This window comes from Canis lupus, chromosome 1 (genome assembly GCF_048164855.1).
Source record: "Canis lupus baileyi chromosome 1, mCanLup2.hap1, whole genome shotgun sequence".
Lineage (NCBI taxonomy): Eukaryota > Metazoa > Chordata > Mammalia > Carnivora > Canidae > Canis > Canis lupus.
This window is the reverse complement of record NC_132838.1, coordinates 26,710,710-26,738,690: the sequence shown is the minus strand read 5'-3', so window position 1 is coordinate 26,738,690 and position 27,981 is coordinate 26,710,710. Positions and strand designations below refer to the sequence as shown.

General features: G+C 38.0%; 1 long non-coding RNA gene across 1 annotated transcript; it reads right to left on the bottom strand.

The window, feature by feature from the left end:
• LOC140632215 (uncharacterized) lies at window positions 1–27,950 on the bottom strand. Its single transcript, XR_012029735.1, has 3 exons — window positions 25,340–27,950; window positions 24,594–24,705; window positions 1–19,234 (listed from the first exon to the last, which is right to left on the bottom strand). It is a non-coding gene; the product is annotated as an uncharacterized lncRNA (long non-coding RNA).
• Window positions 27,951–27,981: the final 31 nt, after the last annotated feature.

Below are 27,981 nucleotides of genomic sequence, written 5' to 3'. Positions count from 1 at the left end.
GAAAGACACAGAAAAATTGGCAGAGACATAGGCAGAGGGAGAAGCAGGCTCCATGTAAGGAGTACGATGCAGGAGTCGATCCTTGATCCCGAGATCATGCTCTGAGCTGAAGGCAGATATTCAACCGCTGAGCCACCCAGGTGTCCCAACAATATTCTTATAATAAGAGTTTCTTATTTTGTTTTGTTCATGTTCAGTATCTATAGACCCTGAAATATGGGAAACTTTTGCACAATTATTTTGGTAAAATAAACACAAAGAAGTTTCTGAGCTGCTTTATCTTTATATTTTATATTCACTGGGATTTTCCCTAGGATTGGAGACCAAATAGCAAATCTTCCACTTGGTACATAAATCTGGCTCATAATAAGTTCTCAATACATATACTTGTTAAAATAAAGAATAAACAATTTATTGTCAAAGTATCTGTAAGAGGACCTGTATATGATAGGTCCTTAATAATAAATGATTGTTGAATCAGAGTGTTACCACATCTGTACCAAATGATAGCACAGGGTTGTAATTAAAGACTTATAAAACACTTGACGACACTCAAGCAGAGACCTTCCCAGATTTTTACTTCTACGCTGTGATAGGAAGGACCATACATACTCTAGGTGGCCCTTGAAGAGCAAAACAGATATAGCACATTTAACAGTATTTCTTTCTTTCTTTTTTTTTTTTTTTTTAGATTCTATTTATTTATTCATGAGAGACACAAAGAAAGAGACAGAGACACAGGCAGAGGGAGAAGCAGGCTTCATGCAAAGAGCCTGATATGGGACTCGATTCAGGACCCCGGGATCACACCCTGAGCCAAAGGCAGATGTTCAACCACTAGGCCACCCAGGCATCCCTGCATTTAACAGTATTTCTTTAGGGCAGGATGGTGATTAAAGACCTTCCCAAAAACTCCACTTAGAAATACTGCCTGACCATCCTTATAATAACATCGCATTTATTAGGCTTTGAGGTTATGGTGTAAATGATAATATTTCTTACCCTATATTACAAATGATATAATATCTTTGGGTTAGAGACAAAAGTTATCTTGGGTATAGTTAAAGCAAATGTGTGTATATGCAAATGCGAATGTATAATGATTGATAGATATCATGTCCAACACATGTATTAGACATCCTTACACATCTTTTGAAAGTATTAATGTTGGAATGAGCAAAAAATTGACTAAGGGCTGAATACTAGTGTGAAAATTGAGTAGCGCTGGATGGAACCAGAGGGCAGGGGTTCTGAAAGACTAGAGAAGAAAGGGTGGATGCAAAACACAAGCACACAATGGAATTTTCTAAAAACAAAATAACTAGTAAAAATATAATCAAACCCAGAAAAGAGAATGGTAAAGTCAGAAGGATATCTGACGAACTAGCCAGGGAATTAGAAGGCTTCAGGTATCATCCTAAACTTGAGAATTAAAGTTGCTCACTACAAGCTCCGCCTGTCTGAATTTGATAAGATTACTTGGTTGAAAGTATCCTAAATTAACTGTCATGGTGGATTTTGATTATAGAAAAACTCTTGATAATGTCTTCCAGGATAAATTTGGAATAAAAATCACAGATGGTGTTGTATCTATTTCCAAGACCTATCATATTGTCTGGCATATAGTAGGCACTTAATAAATGGAAAGAATGAGGAATGTTACCGGGGGAATAGCACATTAAATGCATTAATAGCTGACTGAAATATATCTATCAATCAATGCCTTACTATAGTGTCTGTTGAGAGTGTCTGAGGGCAGAAACCATGTAACATTCTTTGTCTTTGCATCCCAAGACTGAACAAGGGATACACAATAAATATTTTCAGATCAACCCAACCTGGAGGCATATGTCCAGGGGCTTACCACATTTTTAGCTATGATATGAATGAATACCTTAGAGGTTTAAGCTCATCAAATGTGTGGATGATACAAAGCTTGAAGGATAATTATCATCACAGGAGGTGCTGTAAATACTTAATTCATCAACCGAGAGCCACCATGCATCTCAAATTCAGCAGTTCATGGAAACTATCAGAGGAGTATTAACTGAGCAGAGTCAGAACCATCAGAAACAAGTAGATACAAAGTTCATTTGAGTGGAAACCATGTTGCCTGCTCTCAAGCAAGATCACTTGAGTTTTCCCCTCTGGATGCTATTTAAGCAGGTAATGAAAATTTGAAATAGAGTAAATGTGTAATGTATCTAAGTATGTCTGATTTAAAATTGTAGGCCAATTTGAAAAATACTGAAAAAAAGTTTTGACAACTTAATCTAAAGGCACATAAAGAAGCAGATTCATGACTGTGTCCAAAAAAATAACATTTGTTAAGTGGTCACCAAATAAAATGTGCTGAGGAACCACCTAATTAAAAAAAAAAAATTGATTGTCCTCCAGTGTTGTTGAAATTATAACATAAATAGGCTTTGAAAAGACCCTTGGCTGGGAATGTACCAGAGGGTCCATTTGGCACACTTGGAACCTGAGACAGGGACTCGAAAACTAAGAGACTCCACCTTGCATTTGGCAACCATTCTACTTCAAGCACGTACAGCCTGTCGGAAGGCGGGTTCCTGGGCCATGGTTCAGCAAAGATGCCCATTTTCATGTCACCTGAAGATCACAATAGTAAAGATGATGGCTTCAACTCCCACTTGTTTTTGGTTCAGTTCATTTCCTGCCATTTCCCCCAGAATATAAGGATGTATTCAGAGGTAAATTTCTCTGTTAGAAATAGAAATTTCTGACATAGGCAGAAATGTGCAGAGTTAGATTTCTGACTAAGTAATTTTATCCTCTGTTTTCTGAAAATTTTCAGGATTTTCTCCAAGATCATAATTTTTCTTGTACATTGTCATCTCAATGTGACAGCAACACTTAGGAATACAAAATTTGAGGGAAGGAAAATTAAAATATTATTTTAAGAGAATAAGGATTGCTATGGAAGAGTTCTAAGGAGTTTAGAAAAATAGTTCAGTGACTAGCATTTGGTCAGATCATTTGCCAAAATGTTGACATGAGAGTTCCCTCAAAACTTTGTCTTAAGTTTCCAAAAATGTCAATGAGAAAATTGCTAAAAGAATAAACAATTAGTTCTATTGCATACTGTGAAGAATAAGGTCAACACCCACCATGCATATTCTCTGTTTATAGCTGGGTAGAATTTAAATTACTTTCCTAGCATTCCTTCCTTCTTTTCAAGTATAAACTAACTCAAAAAATTAGGTAAAAATTGATGAGCTAGCAATGTTTCTCTGGCTGCTATACAGTATGGGCAATGAGTTCTAGACTCCAATTTATTGGTTTGTCAGAAAGTTTGGTTATTTTCATCAATTTAGCTTTACATTTAACATTCCTCTGCTTAATTGAAACCATGCAGACACATTTGGTTAACATCCACATTCCTCCGAAAGTATAAAGGGCACTTTGTTTAAAATTCTGCACTGTGTACCAGTAAGTTATATTTTTCTTGCAGTAACAATTAAACACGCAGTTGGCACTTAATAGTGAATCCTCTCTAATCCCCATTATCAATAAGTACAACTCAGCTTTAACAAACATCCAGTCAGCTCATGGGGGAAAGAGCATTACCCATAACTTTGTTTTAATAAACACTTGAATAAATGGTTTTCTGGGGACTAATCCCAGGGTTTTAAAACATGGCCTTTAGAAAATTATGACCATTTTAGAAGCTTATTTAGCTCCTTTTTCTACCTCTTGCCCTCTGGGAAGCCTGCCCCAAAGAGCTGGCAGGAGGGTAAGATCTGAGGGGTAAGCTGACAAGTGCTACAGCTGATTACAGCCTGTCCTTTCCTTTTCAATCTCATTCTGGGAAATTATTATGGATGGGTTTCTGACATGAGTTTAGAGAGTGTCACAGGTTTCTAGGATTTGTACTTTCTCTGCTTTGGCAATGTGATTCCAAGTAAGCCAAAGATACAATATAAGAATAGCTTGTAGAGCTAAAATACAACATGTTAAGGTTAACTAAAGAAAAAAAAATGATGTCCAATCCCTTATTCCTCTTAGGAAATATGCAAAGAATGAGGAAGGGGTGGGGAGAAGAAAGTGTGATCAAAAGGATGAATTAAAATGACTCCTGACTGGCAGTGCCAAGCTGGGTCATTAGAGATCAGTTCATAGCATCTGTGGAACGTAGAACTGCCCTCTGGTGTTTCTGGGTGGTCATCTTTTGGTATTTTTATTGAGCACCTACTGTAGACCACTCCGTTAGACACTGTTGCTACACCAGGTGCCATTTTCATAGCCACAAGAGAGCTCGACAAGACAGAGCCTTGCCTCCCCTATCTTACATTCCATGCACGCCACACTCCAAAGCTGCCTCCTCAGATGCCTGTGTGGCCCGTGTGGCCAAGCACTGGGGCCAGAACATCGTTGCTATTCCTGAAATCCCAGAGCCACAAGCAGGGAAGCCACACCTGATGTGAAAAAAGATACTAAAGCCTGAGGGGCTAAAGAAGTCAAGAGAGGTTCAGATGTCAAGTAGTGAGGGAAAGAGTCAGGGATGGTGCCAACTGCAAAGTTAGGAGACATGACAGGCCACCAAGGGAGCAGTTCTCACTACAGAAGTCATCGGTTGGCCTCCTGCCTCTGACTTGCTTGTGCTTCCTCCCTTTGCACAAAACCAGAGCTTTTCTAGCGTGTAAATGTGATCCTGTCACCAATCCTTAAAATAGTTTAAGTGACTTCCCATTCACTGTCAGGAAGATAAATAAAAAATAAATAAATAAATAAAATAAAAATAAATAAAAAAAAACAGGGCTTGCTGCTTTCTACCTCTGTACTCAATACTCCAGCCATCCCTAACGTCTCTCCCCTCACTTCTGTGCATTTGCCCATGCTATTCCCCTGAAAAGAATGATCTCCTGCTCCATCCTGCTCTTCCCACCTTCTTGCCTGAAGGTACTGGAATTTCAGGTCTTCATTTAAACATTACTTCTTCCAGATGACCTTCCCTGACTCTCTAAATCAGAGTTTCTCAGAGAGCAGGCCTGCAAAGCTTGTTTAAAATATTTTGGGCCCACTCTATGTTAACTGAACTAATTCTCTGGCCTAGGGCCCAAGAAATTACATTTTTTAGCAAGCATTTTGCTATGATAATATATCATAATGTTTCAAAATCAGTGACTTAGACTCCGGGATGATAAAAAAAATAATAATAATAAACCATACAGCACAGTCACCAACCAATCAAAATGGACATAATGACCAACCAGAAATTTGCCATGACCAGTCTGAGTGGATTCTGGCTATCGATCTCTCATATTTGCTAAAATGTACTAACAATAATCAGCTGCCCCTATGCTATGTTTCACTGTGTCTGCCCTTCCCCTGGCCAGGAGTATACTGGCTGATATTTGCCGAGCACTTCCTTTGTGCCAGGTATTGTTTTAAATACTTGTCTTCTATTAACTTTCAAAATAATCCTCTAGGTTAGGTGTTACTATTATTCTCGTTCGCAAATGGCAGAACTGAGACCCCAGAGACATTAAGTAACTTGCCCAATGTCACATAGCCAGTAAGTAGCAGAGCTGCTTCAATGGTCTGGCTCCAGAGTCCCATCCTACATGGTACCAATCATGGTGTGTCTGAGGCTTTCTTTATTGCTAGTCTATCTGATTTCCTTACTACACTGTGATCCCCACAGGGGCTAATCTGATACATAATAGACTGTCAATAAATGTTGGTAAGTGAATGAAATCATGCTAATTTCACTTAAGATAAAGAGGAATGAGTGGGTATGAGGCTGAATGATTGCTTGGACTATGTCCTAGGGTTTTGAGGCATGCTTTCAAAGAACTTCCAGGACAAGGAGGTCCTTGGGAACTGGGAAGAATTAAGGTGTGGCAACCATCTGAAGCCACTGAAATTCCTGCACCTAAAAAGCACCAGACACCAAATTGGTTTTTCTGCTCTAAGCATTTTCATCCAAAGTGATGAAAATGAAATTGACATGCATGCTCTGTGCAGGTAAAATCACATCAGAAAGATTACAACCAACAGACAGGCCTCAATGTTCCATGGAGCTAATTTCTTTTTATTTTATTTTCTTTATTTATTCATGAGAGAGAGAGAGGCAGAGACACAGGCAGAGGGAGAAACAGGCTCCATGCAGGGAGCCCGATGTGGGACTCGATTCCAGGACTCCAGGATCACGCAGGTGCTAAACCACTGAGCCACTCAAGGATCCCCTGGAGCTAATTTCTTAGAAAAATCTTTACGGTATGCCTTGAGTGGAGCCAGTAGAAGCCCCCAGCCTTAGTAGAGAAACTAGTTGTGTCATGCAGATCTACCACATGAAATCAAGACACTAAGTCTCCTTCTCCAAAAGCAGAAGGCTGGGTTACTCTTCTCAAGTTGGAGCACTGTGACGTCACTTTCCATAGCCATGAGCATTCTTACCAGTGGCCCTGTCTTGGCCCTTCCCTAACTGCTACAATGCAGAGAGAATGCTGTCTTCCTTCAACCAGGTGCCCTTTCTACCTTTTCTGGGTCTTGCCAGCCCCACATAGAACTCTTGTTGCCTTTCCTATTTCCAGCTTTGCTACTCTCCAAGCCAAACGGCATTTCTGCTAAACAATTTTCCTAAAACCTTCCTTCTGTCAAAATGCCACACTTTAAAAATTAAACCATATGTCAATAGTTCACCCTTAGTATGAAGTTTATACTCCTCAAACTGACTTTCAAAGCCCTATGTAATGTTTACGCCTATTTTTGCCAAAGTTCCTCACCATCTTCCTGAATACTACTTTCCTGTCATCAGGAAACCTACAAATACCCCTGTTCTTCTTTCTGCATAATCTAGTCTAGCTAGTGACACTTTTTCCACACAGGTCTCTTCTCTCTCAAGTCTGTGTAGTTCTTCCTCTTTTCTGAACTTCCATACACTCATCATTTGAACCAATTCCATTTTCATATTGGATATACTCTGCATTGACTTGCAGTTGGAACACCAGCACTCAGCCCACAGCTCTCAGTCCTGTGTTACTCAAGGACTGTAAGACTTTGTGGGTGTAATTCCCACACTGGTAATGAATCTAAAACCATTCTCTTGGTGGCCTCTGGCTACCTTAAAATGTATTCATATAGTTGGGGAAAATATGACAATATTTATTTACTGTGATTCTTTTAATAAAAGTCATCATCATCTCAAGGACGAAGCCCAGAAATCAGTGCACAGAGTCATACTCTGGTAGACTTTTGGGATTGCAGTGAGATGTGCAAGGAGAGGTACTAACCATGGACCAGAATCAGAAGTTTTGGTAAAATTTAAAAGTTATCGTATGTTCTTCCAACTACCCAGGGAAACCACATTCTTTCCCTTTCCATCCAAAAGGCCCATGATTCCCACATTGGTATCCAAGTTGCAAATCTTTAGGATTAGGCTCTTGTCTCTTTTTCCTTCAGTTTCCAAAAGAAATGCTTGAAGGATCCAGCTCTGCCTCTCATACTCTGACTACATCTCACCTTAATCCTGGACACTTCCATCCTTGGCCTCTGAGATTTTCCACAGCTAGACTGGACCAGATAATACTATCTGGTTCCCATTTGGGCTTAGTCTCATATTGGCACCCTCCGTGGGTGGAGAAACAACTAGGGACAGGAGAGGTTTGCAGAAATAAAAGTTAGAGAATTCACTTTCCTCACTTCACTGTGACCTGTTAGCTTCCAGCTGGCCTGTATCAGCACCTCCACCCCCACCATTTGCTTGCACCGAGATTTGGCACCTGTGCCACCGAGAACTGAGGTCTAAGGCAGTGATGGGAAGGAATATAGTTCATCTGAATAGAGATCTAGAGACAACCCAAAAAACGGACCCTTAACTATAGAGAACAAACTGGTGGTTGCCAAAGGGGAGGTGGGGGGTGGGGAATGGGTGAAACAGGTGAAGGGGATTAAGAGTACACTTACCCTGACGAGCACTGAGTAATGCATAGAATTGCTGAATCACTAGATTGTATACTTGAAACTAATATAAAACTGCATGTTAACTTTATAGAAATTAAAATAAAATTTAAAATTTTTTAATTTAAAAAAGAATGAATAGAGATTCGGAATATTAGGAATATTAAAACTAGTGAATTAAACTGGCATAAGCAAATATCAAAATTACAGAAGTTTGTTTTGTTGTTTGGCATTTGTTTTTAAGAATAGGTTGTATTGCTTTCAGAACTAAGAAAGTGTAGAGTTCCTATGAATGAAAAAACTAAGGGGAGACTTGTAAGTAGCACAGCGACTATCTGGAGAGGGTCACTTAGATTGCTACAATATTTTTTTCCTGATTCTAAAACGCACATTTCCATTATAATCCTATTCGCTGTTTTTAATCAGTTAGTTGCTCATAGGGAGAGTAAAGATTAGCTGAAATGTAGTCCATGTTTGAATTACCACAGATTTTCAACCTCTGCTCTAAATCAAAAACTTTCACTGTTACCCAATAAGCTGGAAGAAACCAAAAACTGGTTGGCAGAACAGCCAACGATAATCCCAAATGTCACTTTGGCTTTCTGGTGATTGGCCATTCCTGTAAGTCCTGTATCAACTGGAGTCTATGTCAACATTTTCCCTGGCCTACACTGCAGTATTTGCTTATCCCTTTTCAGAAGACAATTCTATTTCACATATACATTTAATATGAATATGCCTTTTAAAAGGCAAATTATTATAATGAAAAACACATACATTCAAGGAGTGCCTCCGTGACTTAAGTGTCAACCAGCTAGAGTGTAGTTGACATTGATAAGCCATGCAACTTTTGCCTTTCTCGTTTACAAGTCATTAGGGAAGTTCAGTGGAACTTTATCTGTGCAGGGGGCACATTTGAAGACTTACAGTTTGTCAATAATTACACTCCTCCAATGAAATATTTTACATATATTAATGAACTGAATCCCCAAAGACATTCCGATTATACTACTCACTATAAGAATAAAGCCTGGGCACTTTGTCATTGTCAATATTTTTTTTTCCTAAGAGAATAATCTTTATGGAAAATATTATTACATGTGCTCACTTCGGCAGCAAATACGCTAAAATTGGAAAATATTATCACACATTTATGTTAGTAACTTAGTTCTATTAAGGTAACAAATGAATCAGAATTTCTAGTTTCTAAATTACCCATGTTAGATAGAGGGGCAATTAAGACAGTTTTTGTCAATATGAAAACTAGAATGAGGGAAGAGGTTGGAATAGAAGACAAAATGTAAGACCACTTAAAATCTAAAATTAGTGCTCAGCTAATTCATTTTTAAAAAATGCAATATGCATGTTAAGTATCCAGTGTGGATACTTAAGTGGCAGTTTTTCAAAACTATTATTTTCTATTCTATATTTTTTGCTTGTATTTGTTGTCCACTCTCTATAATCAGGAAATCAGTTATAACATTTAAAAGGACCATACATAACACATTTAAAAGTTTACTGTCTTGAAAATGTAATTCCCTTTGGGAAGTTTAGTATGGCTTTCTTGGATTTCTGCCTTTATTTATATTTTATAAGGGTTACATCCATGAGTGAGGTCTTGGAAATCTGGTAACCAACCAATATTTCATGACACAGTGTAATTCCCTTAGCAATATGATGCTAAAACCAGGAAAGTGAAATTTCCTCCATTGTCTTTGGCTGTAGCTATGAGTTTCCTTTCAAAGAGACCACAAAGCAGGACTCAACCAGTTTAATAATCCTGATAGAACTAGAGTGAGTGAAAGTAATGAGCACAGACGGGGAAGCTGGGGAAAAGTAAAACAGTAAGGAAGTCGACACATGGAGGCAAAGACAATCAGTCACCAGCATCAATTTTATGTTGGTTTATAAACCAGGATATTGGGGAGAGTGGGGGCTGGGAGTAGGAGTGGGGAGGAGGGTTGTTTTTAATATAGTAATTTTCCTTTAGGTTTTCTCTTTTAACCCCGTGGTGTTGAAAGCACAGCTTTCTCAAAGACAATCTGACCTATAGTCAACATTATAAATCACTCCCCTAACCTCACAAGCTGAAGGTCTGCAATGAAGATCTGTAATCAAGACTGTAATTCATTCTTTTAACCACAAAAGTTAAACAACAACAAAAAAACTCTAACATCCTTATGGTCAATTTCTAGAATCCAAATACTAAGATGAAGTGTTTTTGAGTTTTTTTCTCCACAAACTTTATACACACCAACACTACTTGTTACTTCAGAGCTCATATCTTGAACATGAATCCCCACTGACATTTTCTGAAATTAGTAAATGTAAGGCACAAAGTTAATGAGACTATCATTAACAGTAAGATTAACAATTGACTTACCCCAGGACGCCGGGGTGGCTCAGTGGTTTAGAGCCTGCCTTTTGTGGGGTGTGATCCTGGGGTCCAGGATCAAGTGCCCTGCATGGAGTCTGCTTCTCCCTCTGCCTGTGTCTCTGCCTCTATCTCTGTGTGTCTCTCATGAATAAATAAAATCTTTAAAAAAAACACTCACACACGATTGGATTATATCTCAAAATTTAAAACTAAATGAAAACTCTGCTTTTAAATCTCCAATTAATGTAATCAGAGATTTTCTAGTAATCTTGAACTATTCCCATGTGTAGTCTTCACCTCGACCTATCAATATAATAGTACATAGGCTGTTTCTGAGTATCACTTATATAACCAACAATGACCAAGGACAGTCTATGAAGATCTAAGATCCAGAGTTGCCCAAACAAAGTGTCAGAGACACTAGAAAAGTGATAACAGCTCTGAGTAAAATAAATAAATAAGAAGAAAGATATGATTGAATTGCAAAGTAACAGTATGGTTCCAGATTTAGGAGACTCTATTGTCGTCATATTCTATATCGGTCAGATTACCGTAACCAAATCTGGGTATTACATTTATAAATGGACAATACAAAATAGGACTCTGTCTTCTGGAGACAATTTTGTCTAGAAACCATGAACTAATGATGAAATTTGCCAAAACTAACTGTTGTAACAATGTGGGAAAGAAAAGATGCAAGAAGACTTTGACAGTATATGTCAAAGATTGGGAGAGGAGACAAGTCTCTATAATTTCACAAAACATAATCAGCACTTGCTAATATTTTACTCCACATACAGCAAAAATGAAGCTGTAAAGACATGGAGGTGGCTGAGTATAACCACAAGCATGCAGAGACCATGTGATTGTGTGCCAACAGGAATGATGGGATGACTCTTAATTCTTCATCCAATACTGGTTTTGTAGATCACAATGTATGTTTCTTTGCCAAACATAACTTCTTATTTAAAAACTTTGGAGATCAAAAAGCCATAAATCACTTAAAAATGTAAATCTAGCATATGTCAAGGTACATATCCAGTCTTTGATGTTCATTAAGTTTATTCTGGGTTTATGAGACAGTTCAGTGCATACTAAATATTGTTACAAATTATACACATAAGATAAAATAATAAGGCAAAGAGTCAGACAATAGAGTCAGATACCACTTATATTTTTCAAATATGTTGACAGCAGGCTAGCAATAGTATTTCCTACCAGGTGAAGACTGTATTACAGGCAGCATGAGAAAAATAAATAAATATCAATAGCAGGACAGAATTTGAAGTTGACAAGACTGATGGTATCACTAACATGGCATAGAAAAGTTCCATATGCAATTCATGCTTGTATAAAGAGGCCATAAATTTGCTTAGGTTGAACCACACACAACAGATACATACAGAAGAAATAATTCAGATTCCCTTCCTCTTCATTCCCTCTTTGCCATGTCATTAATTAATCCATTTAGTCATTATTTTCTAAACATATATTTATGTCCTTATTATAGAAGGGCATGATTTAAATCCATTTCCTTAGACTCTACATGCTTTAAGAGCATTAATGTCCCCCCACATCAGGCCATAATGTTAAGATTTCATAATTTACTTAATACTTAATATATTTAAGGAATTACTTGGTGAGAATTGATTAGAAGTTTATAAATTACGTTTTTTGAATGATTTATTTGCAATAGTCCCTTTATCTTCTCCTGGTGATTACATTTCCTCATCCCTATGTGTTAGTGACTTTTTGCAGAGTTGAAAGCACGCTAAGAAGAATCATAGCAATCATTAGTGTTTAGAATCTGTATAGCATTTTCCATTTTCTCTATCCTCTTACCTTGAGTAACTTTTTCTCATAGCACTGGATTGGTCAATCCTTATTACAAGCCTGCAATCCTAACCAAAACCCTTAGGACTAGTTGTGTTTCAGAATTCAACTCTTAAAAACATTTTTATAAAGACTTTATGTCATCTTCCCATTAGGATCAGCTCCCCATAATCAAACATTAATATTTCTTCAATGCCGTGCATGGAGATTCACAGGAAGAGCCATAAACAAAGACTACAAATAGCTTCACCTTTCTCCAGGTCAGGTTTTGCTGCCAGTTAAGTTCAAGTCAAGTCAGGTTTTGCTGCCAACTGAGTTAGAAATACCTTTCAGTTCAAAAAGCATTTTGAATTTCAGAAGCACAGATAAGAGATTGTGGTCCTGTAAATATTATTCCTCATCTATTTTCTCTCCATCCTCCCAACTAGAATTTAAGAGCCACAGATATATAAATATTGTGTTATCTTCTTCACTCATGTCTCTACAGCCTAGAATAATAAAAGACCCAAAGAACCAACACATGGCTGTTGAGTGAATGAGTGAATGAGATGGTCTGATGTTAGAGTCCTGCCTAGCAGCAGAACTCCATATTTTATACCAGATCCTCTTTCATAGGGACTTTACAGAATAAGACACAGAGTGGGATACTGTGGATTGGTGCAGAGACTGAAAAACATGACAAAACAAAACTGCTAATGGAGAGAAAAGGCATTAAGTAAAAGCAAGGAAGCAATGAAAAGTGTAAGCAAGCAGAAGCCGTGAGGTAGGAGAGAAGACAAGGTCATCTGTCAGAAGTATTAGAAATAACAAAGAGTGAAAGAGATATGGCTGTGTCCACATACTAATATCGCTGTTGCACCCTACAAACCCCTATAATAATTTTCCATAAACTAAATGGTCATTATTTGACTTTATTCCTTGCAACCTGGAACAAACTAACACCCAAGCAAATCATGGAACTTCTCTGAGCCTCAAATCTTTGTATTTTAAGCGGTAAGTTTGGAGAGATGATGGCAAAATTTCCTTCCAGCTAAAATAATTGTGTACAGTAGTGGTTCTCAAATATCAATGTACAGAATCACCTGGAGAGATTGTTTAAATCTAGATTGCCAGACCACATCCGCAGAGATTACAATTTAAGAAGATGGGGGTAGGGATTGAGAATTTGCCTCCCTTAGATGGAGGTGATGCTGCTGCTGCTGCTGCTCTGAGGAGCACAGTTTGAGAACCATTTGTCTACAACACAAATAGCATTTATTTTAAAAGGCACGTGTGAGCCATTATCTATCTATCTAGTGCCCTCTGCAACTTATTTGAGTTTGTCCATCTATAAAGGCATGTCCAAGGATCCCATCCACTCTTGATATTCAATTTGATTTCCAATCCTAAAATGCAGACCTTCTGGCAAAAACCATGGAGAGAATCTCTTCTCATCAAGAAGCTGATTTCACCATAAAGCTAATTTTTTTTTTAAAGCTAACTTTTTTGAAGTGAAACAAAACTCACGTTTAGTATTGTTTCACAGACACCCAGAGAAAGGTCTCAAGTAAGAGAAATTTCATTCTCTTTGGACCTACTCATGGCCACTACTTCTTTTCTGGCAGCCAGACATCTTTAATTACAAGTGACACAGCACAGCCAATCTGTATCTCATTGAGTCACAGGCTTTAACAGAGTTGCTCACTTCCCTGGCAGCAAGTTTTTATGAACTGAAATTTTCACAGAATAATTTTGACTATTCTTACCATGGCAAAAGGGAAACTACACAGCTTGATTTTTTTTTTTCTTTTTTACATTCAGATCAAAATAATCATTAGAAAAAAAGTGGTTCAAATGTGGCAGGCTTGAAAGTAAAGCCTTAGAAAATCTAGAACCACTAAATAAATAGAATGACTTTTTTGGACATAATTACAGTTCAAAGCAAATAAATGTCATTATTCATTCGCAAAGACAAGAAAATAGGTGTAAATCGCTGTAGCTCACTAGAAAACTTCTTGGAAAAACATTATATTACCAAATGACACGTTGGCAAAGCAGCTCACTCTCTTTCCTGAGGGAGGAAGATTATGGTGGGGTCAGAGATAGCCTGGGGCAGTATTTTAGGTACTTGATCCTTGGTTGATTAATTATCACATACAAATATGGGTGTGACAAAACATATAAAAGGCACTCAAAGTACACATCTGGGTCACTTGCTGCTCTTTTAGAAGTGAACAATGAATCCCTGAAGACTGAACTATTCATGGTACCATAGTCAGGAAAGAGAAGATGGAAAATGAAGGATTAAAAGGTTGACAATGATTTTTTTTTTCTTTTCTGAAGCCAATTTATTTTTCTTTGAGCTAAAAGGTCTCTGCCTCAAGGCTGGTGTAAAACAGCCTTTCCAGGAAGCCACATTCATCACACCAAGAAAAGCGCCCCAGAGGAGACAGCATGATAAATACCTGGTTTCGGGATCCCATAATAGAGTGTCCAGAAATGAGGATAAAAATTTATTTACCTCCTTGAAACCTGGGCCCTAGCTCAAATAATATTTTTAGCAAAGTTTGCTTCAAAACACTCAACTTATTCATTGGTTTAAGACATTAGATACATTAATTACATGATGCTTCCTCCTATTCTAAGAAGGTTTATAGAGTTGTCCTCTAATCTAGGACACACATGCAAGTTATTTGTTATGGTAATTGCTTGCTTTGCAGAGTGTCAAGACCCAGTCCCATAGATCAATGTCAGGCCAAGTGAGGTCTCCAGCAAAGGACAGCATGAACCCTCTCATCAAGGTTAGGCTTTTGAAACTAAAAGTTGGTCCAAGACACTTCCATCAGACTGACTTGGGTTTGAATTTTATTTCCAAACTTAAAATTGTGTGGCCTTAAGTGATTTAACCTCTGGACACTTCAATTTCCTCACACATAAAATGAAGCTAGTTATAAATCATGTCTCAAAGGATGTTTGTGGGTCAAATGAGAGGTATTATGCATAAAGTTTCTACGTCTGGCACATAGTAAATGTTCAATAAATATCAGTTACTATTACTACTGTTATGTTTTATAGTAGAGCTTCTCTTAATGACCTTCAATTAACTGATTTGCCAGATTAATTCACCATACTATCCATTCCTTCTGTTAAACATACATACTGATGCCCATGGCATTTTAAATGTTGTCAAAAGCAGATGACGCCTGAGAAGCCCTACTCCAGCCAGTTGAGTATTATGCTTAACAGTAGTCAAATTGGTTTATTCCCGAACCTGATTGTAACAGTTGTAATTGTTATCAGTGTTTTGTATTTAATAAATAGTATGAAACGTAAGAGCAAAAACACACCATAGTTATCTCTGTGGAAACTAAGTTAAATGCTTCAGAATGATGGAAAAATGATTTCTGACAAATTAAGTGATAACACTACAGAATTTGAGACAAAATCACAATAAGCTAAGCAACACTGCACATGGATTGCCTTGTAAGTATATTTAAGATCATTCTTTAAAAAAAGATCATTCTACATTTTAAAGATATGGAAGATATGGAGGTGAAAATGGTAAAGGAAGCATTTTAGATCTTGCTTATGGAAAAAAGATACTAGACAACTCTAATCTGCAGACCGGTATATCAAGAAAACATGCTGGCCCTACATCAAAAGATTAATATTGGAGTTTATGTATATATTTTTCCAGTTCACATAAAATGTTTGACATATGAATATATCATTCCCCTTCCCCTTTATTTTTTTTAAAGATTTTATTTATTTATTTATTTATTTATTTATTTATTTATTTATTTATGAGAGATACAGAGAGAGGCAGAGACACAGGCAGAGGGAGAAGCAGGCTCCATGCAGGGAGCCCAACGTGGGACTCGATCCCAGGTCTCCAGGATCAGGCCCTGGGCTGAAGGTGGTGCTAAACTGCTGAGCCACCGGGGCTGCCCTCCCCTTCCCCTTTAAATGGCATTTTTACAGTAAACAGTACAATACCAGAAGCAAATCTGAAAGTAAACTGTGCACCTAGATTATGATGATGTGTCAAATGTGATTGTAACAAATGTCTCATTCTAGAGGAAGATGCTGATAGTAGGAAGGCTATGCACGTGTGGAGGCATGTATGGGGAAAATCCTCTCAATTCTGTTGTGAAGCTAAAACTACTCTTTTAATTAAACCCAAAAAGTCTAGAAAGAAAAGCAAATGGCCACTGCTGGTCCCATCTGAATCAGATAAAAGAGCTTCTATAGCATTATACAAATACCCTCGCTCATTAAGCCCCTTCCTGGAGGGTTCTAAATAAATAGGTTAAGGGAAGCAGTAGGGACTAATATTTTGTGATTTACCCACAACCATAGCCAGTCACATAAAAGAGCGCTTCCTGTAGTACATTGGACCTAGGACCAAAAAGTGTGGCATGAGGTATCAAAAGGGGCCACATCGAATAGAAGTTCTCAAGTGCGGGCAGCCCCGGTGGCGCAGCGGTTTAGCGCCGCCTGCAGCCCAGGGCGTGATCCTGGAGACCCTGGATTGAGTCCCATGTCAGGCTCTCATGTATGATGCCTGCTTCTCCCTCTGCCTGTGTCTCTCTCTCTCTCTCTCTGTCTCTCTGAATAAATGAATGAAATCTTAAAAAAAAAAAAAAAGTTCTCAAATGCTGCTCTACCTACTGGCAGCCTCAAAATTATCAGGAGAGTTGTCTGAGTACAAATTCCCGTACAAATTCCCAGGACCCACGTCCAGTATCCAGATTTCATAAGTCTGGAATAATACTCAAGAAAATGTGGGGATTTTAAAAGTTTCCTAGATGCTTCTGATTGGCAACCAGATTTGAGAAAGACTGATGTTGAGCAGTACTGTCTAACCTATATATAATGCATGACACAAATGTGAGTCACATTTTCTGATAGTCCCACTTTTAAAAGAATTTTCTAGTAGCCTCAAACAAAAAAGAAAAAAATCTTAATAATACTTTCAAATCTCTTAAAAGATTTAAACACTTAAAACATTTTAATCAATAAGCCCCAGATATTACCATTCTAACACGTAATCAATATTGATAAGATACTTTACATCTTTTTTATTTCTATTAAGTGAAGTCCAGTGTTTTTCCCACTTACAGTGCATCTCGTTTTGGACTAGCCCCAGTGCAAGTGCTCCACAGCCACACATGGCTACTGGCTTCCATAACGGGAAGAGCAGATACGGAGCATATGTCTTAGTGACGTGGGGCTTGGGCCATCTTGAAGATGGCACTATATTTTGATGGCTCACAATTACAGAGTGCTGGAGGAAAAGAGGTGATTAGGAAGGTCAAAAAAAGAAAATGGAACAGCATGAAAAATACAGGACGGGGATGCCTGGTGGCTCAGTCGTCTGTGCATCTGACTGGATTTCTGCTCAGATCTTGAGCTCAGGGTGGTGGGATCAAATGCTCATGCTCAGTGGGAAGATTGTTAAGATTCTCTTTCCCTCTTCCTCTGCCCCTCCCCCTGCTCACTCTCTCCCTTTCTCTCTCTCAAATAAATAATCTTTAAAAAAAAAAAAAAAAGAAAGGAAGGAAGGAAGGGCAGACAGACAGACAGGATGAATATGACACCTAACTCTGGTTCTTGGAAGCTTTACATCCTATAAATCAAAGGAGGGTACATAAAATTCAAAGGGAAACTGGTGAAACTGATGTCCGTGTACTCAAGAAGGAAGAAAGGAGAAAGCACTCATCTAGACAATAGTGAAAACTGTCTACCATACAATGCAGGTGTTTTTTAAGTCCAAAAATAGAATTCCTACAGAGTCCATGTTCACATTTCAGAAACCTGTGGGACAGTAGAGTATGGAATAGAAATGCCTTTATAGAAAAAGTAAACTGCCCAGCATAAAGCAACTTGTAGAAGCCTTCCCAAATGTTTAAGCTGTACATACACTTTTTGTATTTACAGCACAATTATGTTAGTGAAAACACATTTTGGAGACTGAAATAATAAGTCCAAACAAAGAGCTTAACATAGAACTGATGCACATTACCCTTTGGGAATTCAACTAATTTTTTTTTTTAAGGATTTCAACAGTAAAATATTCTAACCAGGAATATCACAGCCCCACGTGTTGTAAATCAAACAAAACATTTGTGAAGGAAAGCTCCTTAATTCCTCACCAAACACTTGTATCAATGAAAAAACAATCAGGATAGAACAAATTCAATGTTAGAGGTTAATGGAGATGTGTGAGGTATCAGATTACAGACTTTTATTATACAGTATGTAAAAAAAATTCTACAGGACCCCAGAGTTTCATCTCAAGCTTAAAGTTGCACCAAAATTTAAATGTATTTAAATCTAACATATGAAATACATTTCCTCATTTTCCTCTTATCTAATGACTCAGATGGCACAAAATTAGCTTTTAAGGCAAATATAGAGCATTGGTAAAATTATAATAATTTCATTTAAAACTTGAATTATTTAATATGCATTCACAAATGCATAAAGATGATGGTAGTGATGCTCCACTTGGGGACACATCTTTTACTCATTCATCCAGGAGGCACTTTGGGTTTTTGCTGCTCTGTCAGATTAATTATACTTTTGCTCAGGTTAAAAGTGGTCAAGGCAACTCAGGTTCTAATTAGAAATGAATGAGCAGGGGATTCCCCAGGTGGCTCAGCGGTTTGGTGCCTGCCTTCAGCCCAGGGCACCATCCTAGAGTCCCAGGATCAAGTCCCACGTCGGGCTCCTGGCATGGAGCCTGCTTCTCCCTCTGCCTATGTCTCTGCCCCTCTCTCTGTGTGTCTATCATAAATAAATCTTAAAAAAAAAATGAGCAGTAACTTGACAATATTAACATTTAGTTTTCATATTCACACACACACAAGTCACAATGGCTGTATGTTAATGATTTAAAAAGTAATAGATTCTTCTGTAACTCCTTTAGGGAGAGAGATCCAAAAGGTGTTTGAAATCACAGCAATTAGAGACACCTGGGTAGCTCAGCGGTTGAGTGTCTGCTTTCAGCTCAGGTCATGATCCCAGGGTCCTGAGATCGAGTTCCGCGTCAGGCTCCCTGCATGGAGCCTGCTTCTCCCTCTGCCTCTCTCTCTGTTTCTCATGAATAAATAAAATCTTAAAAAAAAAAGAAAGAAATCACAGCAATTAGCTTTCAGCCAAGTAAACAGATATTCAGTGTATTTATTTCTTTTTTCTTTTTTCTTTTTTTTTTTATGTATGATAGTCACAGAGAGAGAGAGAAGTCACAGGCAGAGGGAGAAGAAGCAGGCTCCATGCACCGGGAGCCCGACGTAGGACTTGATCCCAGGTCTCCAGGATGGCGCCCTGGGCCAAAGGCAGGCTCTAAACCGCTGTGCCACCCAGGGATCCCCAGTGTATTTATTTCTTTGATAGGTTTAATAGCTGGCTATTAATTGACAAGAGCCAATTAACATAATCAAATCCAACCAAAACAATAAACAGTTATGGGGGGATCCCTGGGTGGCTCAGTGGTTTGGTGCCTGCCTTTGGCCCAGGGCATGATACTGTAGTCCCGGGATGGAGTCCCGCATCGGGCTCCCTATGTGGAGCCTGCTTCTCCTTCTGCCTGTGTCTCTGCCTCTCTCTCTCTCTCTGTGTCTCTCATGAATAAATAAATAAATCTTTTCAAAAAAACAATAATCAGTTAAATAAGAAGAAAAGTTTTAATGTATTAATATTCTGGTGTTTTGGGCTCTCACTTTTCAGTAGATTAACATTTACTTAGTCATTTAACTAATGATTGCATGTTCAAAATACAAAGCTCTCTGTTGGGTGCTGCACTGAGTTACATAATAGAAAAAATAATAATCTGTTCTTTATGTTCAATTTATGAGCACTGTGCATACGCACAAATACAACTGCAGATCAGTCCACACACATAGGAAAAATTATGCTTATTGATCCCCTGAAAGCCCAGCCACCACTATCTCTGAGACAGATGAACATCAGATTTTCTCCCAGAAGTCCCTCTACCACTGCAGCATTGGTATATAAATTGTTTCCAAAATTCTGCATCATCTCAGGTTTATTTTATTTTTTTCCTTCTGTTTATTTTGGGTCCCTCTGTCCACCTAAGTGCCCTCTCACTTATCCTCCACAGATGTCTTTCCCTTCAGAGCTATTTTGACACTGGTGAACTGGTGATGGCCTGTTTGTTCATCTTATTTGGCAAATCAATATCACACAAGAATGACAGGACATGCTAAATAAATGTAACAATGAAGGAGACATTAAGGCTAGAGGGTATAGATGTCAAGGAAATAGAAAAAGTAAACTATTATCATCACCTTTCTCTGAACCTTTGGCTGGTGGGAGCTTAATATTGAGGAAAGAACATGTATCCAAATTCATTTCCCTGCCTTTGTGGGATTGGCAGGGACTTGGACCACTTGACATCAGGCTACTTGAGCCTCTATTTGCAAATGTAACTCAGTATTCTCTGCTGGGTGTTTTACATTGAACCTCAGTCTCCTCAGATGTTTTACATCTATGTACAAATTCCACACGACAGTTGGTAATCTCCTCAGTCCTCTTTAGCTCCCTAAAATTATTGCTAGAATATCTTGTGTCCCTGTATCAGTCCAAGTCCCAGTGGGAAGTAAGTGGCATACTCAGATTATTTGAGCCAAGTTTAATAAAGAGATTATTTAAAAAGTTAGCTCATTTGGAGGAACAGCAAGGAATGATATAGGATCCCAGGACTAGCAAGAGCAGAAAGCTGTCACTACCCCTAGAGAGAGTAGGGACAACCCTGATTGTCTTGTAGGATGGGGGTGAACCAACATGGAGCCTCAGTCTGAGCACCTGAACCTCACCTGCTTCCCACCCTGCTGGCGCCTGTCCTTGGTGTGGCTAAAGTGAAGTAAATGAGAAAAAAAAAAAAAGGAGAAAGATCATAGAGATAGCCAAGTCAGACAATGTAAAGACTTGTGTGCATTTTAAGGACTTTTACTCTGAATGAGATGAAAATCCGTGAAGGAATTCAAGCAGAGAAGAAATTATATAACTTAAGTTGTCAAAGGCTCCCTTGGGTGCTGTTGGGGAGAATAGATTGTTGGGGTCAAGGGTAAAAACAGGAACCCTGGTGAGAAGGCCACTGCAGCTGTCCACGTGGGACATAATATTGACATGGATCAGAACGAAACAATGAAGGTGGAAAGAGATCACCTCTTATTGACTATATCTTGAAGGTAAAAACATCAGGATTGGCTGACAGAAGTGAACCAGAAAGAGAGAAAAAGAGAAAGAGAGAAGGCAAGGATGACTCCCAAGTTTTTGGCCTGAACAATTAAGAGGGTAGAGTTGTGATTTACTACAGTGGGGAGGAATCAGGAGTGGAATGAGTTTTTGAGGAAAGATGAGAAGCTTGGTTAGAGGAGCCTGTCAGACATCCAAGCAGAGATATCAGGTGAGCAGTCGGGTGTAGGCTATTTGGAGTTCAGGGGAAAGTTCTGTTAAAAAGGTAGAAATTTGAAGCCCTCCACAAAAGTATGGATGAGACCACCAAGATAGTAAGTGTGGATAGAGAAGAGACCCAGGGAATGAAACCTCTGTTCTCCAACATTTCGGTCAGAGACAGAATGAAGAATTGTAATGTAGACCAAGAAGGAGTCAAGGAAGCAACCAAAACCTGAAGACAAGTAAAGGAAGTGTTTCACAGGAGAGGGAGTGCTCAACTCTCAAATGCTACCGAGAAGTCAAGAAAAGGACTGAGAAGTGAACATTAAATTTAACAAGTGATTCACTGCTGATCCTGAGGAGAGAAGTTTCAGGGAAATTTTGAGTGGATACTGATTGGAGTGGTTTCAAAATGGACTGCAAGGAGAACTGAAAACAGGGAGGTTAGATACTCCTTTGGGTAGTTTTGCTCTACGTGAGAATTAAGAAAGGGTGACAGTAGCTAAAGTATGTGGGATCATATACTTTGCCTATTCACTCTCTCTCCTGGATGTCTCCTCTACCTCAAATTTTCATCACCTCCTCCCTCATCTCGATTCTTCTGGTTGGTGACCTTGCTTTTTTATTTCATTGAAAGAAAACAGAAATAATCAGAGAGGAATGTCAACTTGCCACCACAATTTCTAACCTCCAGCCTGCAAGATGAACCCAGTTGGTTTGGTTGCATGCTTTTCTGCAATGGTGTTCAGTTGTATGAGTGTAGGAATGGACCAGATTCACTTGTATTAACCTGTATTGAATTAACAGTACTGTAATAAGCAGGGGTGGGGTTTTGCTATGTGAGCATGATGAAGGATATGAGGACAAGGATGAAATAATTATAAAATTATAGCTGTGATACATTCCATTCTTTATGGCCCCTCCGAGCATAAGAACTGCCTTACTCTCTGAATCTCTCATGAATAAATAAATGAAACCTGGGCAGCCCAGGCAGCTCAGCAGTTTAGCACCGCCTTCAGCCCAGGGCATGATCCTGGAGACCTGGGATCGAGTCCCACATTGGGCTCCCTGCGTGGAGCCTGCTTCTGTCTCTGCCTGTGTCTCTGCCTCTCTCTCTCTCTGTGTCTCTCATGAATAAATAAAATCTTTTAAAATAAATAAATAAATAAATAAATAAATAAATAAATAAATAAATAAATAAAATCTTAAAAAAAAAAAAGTAACACATTGTATTGAACATGCAGTACATTAAGTAGTATGCAAAAATGGATGTCCTGCTTTACAAATGCTGTTCAGAGGAATGGCTCCACATAGCTACAACCAATGCTCTTAACATGCATGGTATCTATGGAAGCACAAAGCCAGAGTTGAGAGCTGAATTCAAGAGCAGGAATCTGAAAGACATAAACTCCCATTAGGTAGAACAGTTTTCTATAATCTTACTAAATAATCTTTAGACCAGCTTCTATGAACCCCTTAGGACTGGGACCCTAATAAAGTCCATGGCCTTCGAAACTATTTATAAAACTTTTCTGAGAAGGTTACACAAATAAATTGTCTCAAGCAGTGTGTAACTAAAAGTTATAAACCTATTCCTTAAGGGATATCCAAATTTTTAACAGATTTTAAAACTATCTTTATATAGCCAAGGGCTTTGCAAAGAAAAAAGTAATCTAATTATATTGTATATATGCATATAATTTTCTGTGATAATTCTGTATCATCATCATACTAACCCACCACCATTTATGTTCTGAACACAGCTAAGCACTTTACACATATTATCTCATCTAATCTTAATTTTTAAAATCTGTAAGACATTATTAGTATTCCTATTTTAGAGAAAAAGAATTGGGGTTTATATAAGCTAAATGATTTCTCTAGGGTCTCACAATGACTCACTGGCAAAGCTAGGATTCACATGCAGGCCAATATGGGCTGAAACAACTAGTATGAGTGTACACGCGCACACACACACACACTTTAAGTGATTGTGTTCCCCTGAGTTCTCATTTTCAAATGAATTGATGATGAACACCATGTCAACTTCTACTATCCAATCTGATGCCCAGTGGTTGGTCCTACAAACACACCAAAAACCTCTGTCAAATCTCATCCTAAAGTTCTTAAGAACTAAATTCTTAGTACATCAAAAGGATGAAAACTAGCAGTATTTTTGTTCACAATTATTTAATGAGGAGGCTCAACATATTGAAAAAGGTGGCCTGGGTTTTAAGGTTAGATATTCCTTCCTACTACATAATTGAGGCTAGGATAAACCTCTTCCTGAGTTATGATTAAACATCTATGGTTTTCATTTATTCAAATTCACACTCAAGCCATTATTTCTGATATAGTAACCCTGTCAGTGACATAAGCTGCCAAGTGGTAGACTAAATTTCAAGTTCACCTTCGAGTCTCTGGTCAGCCCATAAAAGCTATATATATGTACTTGTTAACCTTGGATTTTAATGGAAAGAGAGTTAGCATATTAATAAAATGTTCTGTTTAGTACACACAGATCAAAATTTGCCATTGTGGAAGGGTTGCTTTCTAAAAACAAAACACAAAACAAACAAAACTAAATAACCACAACAACCAAGCATTGCCTAAAGCAGACCCTATGGAGACATGAGGAGATTAAAGCTCACAGGTTAATGAAAATGAGCAATAGAAATCCATATTTAAAAGGTAGCATTTTTGAAAATATCTCCTAAATAAGACTCTTAAGAAACAAAATTTTATGTATGTATGTATGTATGTATGTATGGAGAGGGAGCCAGAGAGAGCATGAGCAGGGGGAGGGGCAGAAGGAGAGGGAGAAAGAGAATCCCAAGCAGGCTCTCTGCTCAGCATGGACCTGGCACGGGCTTGATCTCATGACCCTGAGATGATGACCAGAGACAAAATCAAAAGTCAGGTGGTCAACCAAGTGAGCCACCCAGGCACCCCTAAGTATAGAATTTTAAAATGAAGGTTAAAGCTGGAATTCAACTCTCCAATTTCCAATGATCCTTTGAATCTTTTCTTTCCTAACCAGAGTAAAAAGACCTACCGTAGGTAGCACAAAACCTTTTCTAGAGGCCTTTGTTTTTTCTTCTTTGTTCATAAAGCCAATAAATTTTGATTCTCCAGGTACTCTTCCAGTAGCTGGTTAAAAGAAATTCCTGAAGAGAGAAATTCCAAGTTCAATTATATATAGAATGTATGTAAATATATTTACAAATATGTATCATTTTAAGTATGTCAGTAAGATATATCCAGGTTGCACATTACATGTTTATATTCCTTGAAGTTGCCTCCTCCAGGAAAGGTACCAAACTGAATACTGAAAAGAAGCTGAGGTCTTGAGACCTGGAGACCCATGGGTTTACCAATCTAATGGCTTTTCTCCTGCATTAACCTTGTAGCAAAACAGAGTAGCAGTTCCAGTTCTGTGCATTTATGTCTTTTTATGGACCTGAGATCCAGGTTCCTTGTCCATCATTATTAAAGTCTGTTTAGAAACTTGAGAAGAAATAAGGAAGATACATGTTTAGTGTTCTTAGAAAATTACTTCTCCATATGAAAAAAAAAGCAGAAATTAGAAATCTCACAGCTGTAGAGCCAAGTTCTTTGCTAGGCTTGTACAGCTTTCTAAATCCCATAAAAAGCTCAACATCTGACCCATTTCATTTTTACAAAGGAAGGGACTATTACACTGGAAAATATGCGTAAAAATCTGCAGCATTCAGGGGCATTAAACAGTTTTATTTCACATTTGTTTCCTATGTATCTTGCTTGATAGACACACTGTAGCACCTGCTGCTAGAACTCTGCTCTCCATCTTCCAACCTCCTCTTTTCAGAAGGGATTAGACGCCTCTTCTCGAACGTCTGAAGTCATGCTGCCATCTCCTGTTCACTGCGTAGAATATAATGAAACCACCCTCCAAAGGAACGCAAAGGCCTGCAAAGGACAAACCCAACCAACTAGAGAATGCTGGCTCTTTCATACATTTCTTCAGCCAGTAGATTAAGACCACTCTCATTCAAAGTGGTAATGCTACAGTAATCTTGTTTTAAACTTGGTATGTTTTAGATATAAGTTACTGTAGAGAAGTTTGGGAGTTTTTATCTACACATTAAATCAGTAGTTCTGAGTTTTCTAAATATTGCTTCCATATGACCTAAATTTTGATGTGCTTTTTTTTAAATAGTAATTCCTGTTACTATTTTTTTAAGAGTTTATTTATTTATTCATGAGAGACACAGAGAGAGAGAGAGGCAGAGACACAGGCAGAGGGAAAAGTAGGCTCCATGCAGGGAGCCGGATGCAGGACTTGATCCCAGGACTCCAGGATCACATACTTGGCCAAAGGCAGGCGCTAAACTGCTGAGCCACCCAGGGATCCCTTGATCTGTTTTTTCAATGCAAACACGAATAAAGCATTTTAAAACATTAAAAATAACAATCACATATGTTGAATTCTAATATTAACTAACGTGTTCTCAGGAAATTGATTTCTCTTCAATGATTCCAAATTCAGAAACCCTCATAGAGATGAGAGTAGGTGGAAGACAAGTTAACATTGACAAAAATTAGTTTTATTTTGGAGTTTTACCAAACTACAGAGACAAGTAGGTAAATAAACTTTGCAGATTTTCTTTTCATCACTAACCTTTAGAATCTGAAAACATACCTGGAGGGTTCCATATCTTCAAAAATTAGTTTTTCTTTCCCTTGTTATTGCCATGTAAACCATTAACACCTGATGTATTAGTGTACTTGTCTCCCCAGATTTGTGTGGGTGGGAACTGCATTCTGGTCTAGGATAAGAATCTAAGTCTCTGGACCATAACTTAAAGAGATCATTAAGAGGTAGGCTCTTCTCTACAAATATTAGCAACATTCTGCCAACAGTATGTTAGAAGAATGGACACCTAATCCAGGACCATTTTTAAAAAGAAAAGTCCAGTTCTCCTTACCAATCAATTATAGATGGCAGTCCTCCTCCTTTAAAGTTATTTATAACTGCTTCTGAAAATTAAAGCTTATTTCTTTATTTAATGACAAGGCAAAGACACTAGCTATAAACTTTTGTAAAAATACATTCTCATTATTCACTTTGAGATGGGTTTTATTCAAATCACTGTTTTCTGGACCAATAGCTCCCCTTCCCTTCTATCTTTTTTTAAAAGACACATCGTTGAACTTATTGGTTCACCTATGTTCTGAGGGCCCCACAAAGGTCTCTGCTGTAGATCTCTGGTTCCAGAGACATTGCTCCTCTATATCATGTTGTTGGCCTGGATAATATGGAACAAGTGCAGATCAGGAAAACAGTGCATGGACAAACTCAACGTGCTGAGCATTGCAAAAGGATGACTTGTGAAAGACTATGCACGTACATTTGTTTTGTATAAACACTCTTCCACATCTATACATTCCTCTTGTAGGAGCCGACTAAATTGCCATCATTAACTGTTTTTTCAGGCTCTAAGAAGTGTTTATGGATTTATAGGATGTTTGTGGTTCTCATCACTGATAGTTTTCACTTACACATTGACAAATAATCCTATGTATATTAAATACAGAATATTTTAATCTTCAACAAACTGACAAATCTGATAATCTCTCAGTTTATACACATATCCAAAGGCTTCTTGGGGCATGTCCTAGGATTTGTGACTCTATCTTTTCCGTTGGAAAATGAGGGAATCAAACAAGACCATTTCTCAGGTCCTTCTATCTTAAAAGTTCAGATTCTAACTGCAAGTAGAGTCTGCAGTGGGAAAAATCTCATCACTTCAGGCCTGAACTCCAGACCCAATTCTTTCCGGGCAAGAGAACATCTTCTCCAGAAATATAAGGAGAAAGTAGCAAGGTCACATTTTGTTCAGCACACATAGTCACTTCAAAAAAGTAACACAACCAGTAAATGGTAACAGAGGCAAGGTAGCTATTGATAGTCAGAAAATAATGTACCACAATTGCCATTATGATTACTTTAGAGGATAGTATTAAACAGATCACTTGTGTCATTGTGTAGACTACTAAACTTCCCTAAATTTTATATCATTTAGCAATAAGCTAACTCTAGGAAGTGATCGTGATAGGCATAATAGAAATATACTCTTTTTTTTTTTTTTTGCACTAAATTAGTCTTAAATAGAGCCCAGAATGATGTTAGAGTCCCTTGCTGGTAGACCCCCTTCAAAGGACTCATATCAGACACGAAGCAATTTGGGAATTGCCTACAATGACAAAATGATAGAATAAAAGGTCTGTTAACTCCTTGCACAGTTGTTTAACTCATATTATCAAGGTAACAGGCAATAATCAAAGAATCAGAATTACAGGGCTAAAAGGAACAGTTTATATACCCACACACTAAACCCTACACAGATGTTTTGCTTCTGTTCCATGTTATTTATTTATTTATTTATTTATTTTTTAATTTG